We start from the raw sequence: 3,269 nt of genomic DNA, 5'->3' as shown, positions 1-3,269 counted from the left end.
GGCTGAGCAGCAGCTCTGCAGAAAAGGACCTGGGGGGACAGTGGACAAAAAGCTGAACAGGAGCCAGCAGCGTGTCCTTGGTGCCAAGAAGGCAAATGGCATCCTGGGTTGCATTGGTAGGAGCTTTCCCAGCAGATCAAGGGCAGTGATCCTTTCCCTGTATTCTGCACTGGTGATGACACATCTGGAGTCCTGTGTCCAGTTGTGGGCCCCCACTACAGAAAGGATGTGGACACATTGGAGAGAGACAGTCCATTGGAAGTGGTTGTGGGGCTGGAGGACATGACTTGTATGGAGAGGCTGAGGGAACTGGGCTGCTTTAGTCTGCAGAAGAGAAGACCGAGGGGGGATTTGATAGCAGCCTTCACCTCCCTGCAGGGTGGCTGTAAAGAGGATGGAGCTGGACTGTTCTCTGTGGCGGCAGGTGACAAGACAAGGAGCAATGGACTTAAGCTGCAGCAAGGGAAATTGAGTTTAGATTTTAGGAAACTCTCACCAGGAGTGTGGTGAAGCACTGGAACAGGCTACCCAGAGAGGTGGTGGCATCTCCATCCTTGGAGGTGTTTAAAGACCCACCTAGACAAAACCTTGGCTGGGATGATGTGGTTGGAACTGGTCCTGCTTGGAGGAGGGGTTGGACTAGATGCGACCTCCTGGAGGTCCCTTCCAACAATTATTTTCCCATAATTCTATGAAAATGTAAGGGTCTGTCGCATCCGAAAACCCGGATGAATGGCCAGGCCGCTCCGGCATGCTCATGCTAAGCTAGCTGATCGTGCGCCACATGCATAGCACTTGGCAGCTTCCGAGTCAGCTAGCGCCGCTGGGGAGCCAGGGGGCAAAAAGCAGGTATTCGCAGGCATGTGCGGAAACAGGGAGAAGCACACATGCAACCATATAAGGAGTGAACGCGGTGTCAGGACGCGATTGGCCAGGGCACAGTATAAAACACCAACACGGGAAAAGCCGCATTGGAGAGAGAAAAAACACGGAACCGAGCAACAAGCGCAGCAACAGCAGTCGGCCTGATCACCCAAGCAGCCGCTCTCCCCTTCCTTCTCCTGCAGAAGACGTCCTTAAGGCCTTCGCATAAAATCCATCAGAAATGTCGATTGTGTGGTTTTGTCTGGTAACGTATTAAGTTTATAATTAGCCTAAACTTTGTAATTTTTGTATTAATTATCGTTAAGAGCATTATATCTGTCATATTAATATTAAATGTACCAATCCCAAAAAATGAGCTGCTGACCAGGCCTGGGACTAAGGCTCAACTCAGCCACCCCAAGACTACTACCAAGTAGTTTTGAAAGCAAGGGAGTTAACCTGAACCTCACGACCCAAGGGACACCCTGTGTGTTAAAGCAATTGCAATACTCTCTCTTTCTTTCCCTTTTCAAACTGTTCCTGTATGAACAAGTTTAGCATTTGTGCTTATGTCTAGTTATTGTCAAAAAGAAGAAGAAAAAAACCCTCAGAACTCATGACTGGTTCTTTCGCCCAGGCCGAGCATTATAAGAACCCAGGAGCCATTTTGTCAGCTCTTCCACAGGGTCCTCTCTCTCCTTTGGGTTCATCGCTACACAGTGACGCCTTGACTCAAGACAGCTTGCAAGAAGTGCAATACAAAACCCAAAGGATGTCAGAAGTCAAAGACAGGATAAAGAACATCATGAACATCAAGGCCACCATATACCTCAGTTCTCTCCTTAAGGACGAGTGGCCAGAACAAGCCACTCATCTCAAGAAAGATACTGCAGCCAAACTGAAGTACTTTTCAGAGAAGCGTAACAAGAACGGGAGGGGTATAGAAGAGTGACTAAAAGATGAATCATTTGCTGTTGAAAGACGACCCAGGAGGGGACGTGGATAAACACAGGGAACACCACACAAAAAGGCAGAGAGGGAGCTTCTGTTCTCACATCCCTGCAAGAAGAGGGGGAGAGTCAGAGAGTTGGAAAGATGACCAAATTCGAAACCAGTATTTTTTTTTTTTTTTTTGCCATAAAATGTACATCAGGCTGAAGGACTTGCTGCCACATTGTTCCTGATGCCAAAACAGAACAAGAGAAAGGAGATGCATTATTTATGTCAACAACAAGCACATTCAGATTTCTGGCAGCTAATGCTGAAAAGAACTGGAAGAAAAATGTGCTTTGAGTTTAAACTAGCCTTTAACTATTAAAGATTAATTAAAAATCCCAGAGGGTAAGTCATCTCCACATCTGCCTATTTAGGGTTTTAGGTGAACATAGCAAGTGTATTTGGTCCTGGCCACAGTGGGAGGATAAGAAGTGAGATAACCCCTGGATTGACCATCTGTTTCCATCTGAAATACAGTGTGTCCTGCGGCCTGGTTTGCAATGCATCTGCACATGGACCGGATCGTGTCACAGGAGTCCGCAGAAGATGGATGCTGATAGGGTTGAAACAGTGTGCAGTTTTGATGACACTTGGAAGAAGGGCTCCCCTCACAGGCTTCAAAGTCCCCAAAAAAGCACTCCACATCTCCGCCGTCTTTAAAATTTAATTCAGCTACTCGGCCTTTAGAAGAGCCTCAAAAGGACTATTAAGATGCCAATGAAATGCTCAGAAATCATAAAGCAAAGCCAGTGTTGCACAGGGTGCGGTTTTTTGGGGTTTTTTTTAAACAGATACACAGAGAAGCCAAGACTGGATATGGTGCTATGACTGTAGCTGAAGTCAGAACAGCTCCATCTACAATACTCACCGATTCAATCAAGAATCAGCATTCTGGAAGTGATCCATGAGCCCACTTTTCAGAAGCATCAGCCTAGAATTAGCATGTGCAGGGGCACAGATCCCTCTTCACTGACAATTCAGATGACCACAGAACTGGACCTTGACCCACATCAATTCAAGTCAACAAGAGGAGAAAGGAAGCAGCACATGTAGGCTGGAATTGGACCAAATTATGTTGGGAGAGATTCCAGACAAGTTTTCAGACACTAATTCCTGAGCCCTCATGGCTATAAGGTCAACTGAACCCTGCTGCAACTTTAGGTATTTCCACATACGTTCAGGTTTAGTTCTATACAGCACCTCAGGTGTTCTTGTTCCAGCTTGCATTACACACAGGGAGTTGAAGGGGAAGAAGGAAGGTCTGGGTCAAGCTCTGAACTCCGTTTTGGTTTCTTAAAGCTAAGCAGGCTTGCACTTTAGCCTCCATGTTGACTGTAACATTTATTTTGCATTGTGACCTCCCACTTGAAAGGGATTTTCAAACTTCATTTCAGAGGCTGAGCACATAC

At 46.6% G+C, this 3,269-nt stretch overlaps 1 protein-coding gene across 7 annotated transcripts in view; it reads right to left on the bottom strand.

The window, feature by feature from the left end:
* MORF4L1 (mortality factor 4 like 1) overlaps nt 1-3,269 on the bottom strand; it is a 55,851-nt gene that overhangs the window by 16,298 nt on the left and 36,284 nt on the right. The window lies entirely within an intron of this gene.

The sequence above is a fragment of the Gavialis gangeticus genome, unplaced genomic scaffold (genome assembly GCF_001723915.1).
Source record: "Gavialis gangeticus isolate Ggan-Ray unplaced genomic scaffold, GavGan_comp1, whole genome shotgun sequence".
NCBI classification, from domain to species: Eukaryota; Metazoa; Chordata; order Crocodylia; family Gavialidae; genus Gavialis; species Gavialis gangeticus.
This window is presented reverse-complemented; position numbering and strand designations above follow the sequence as displayed.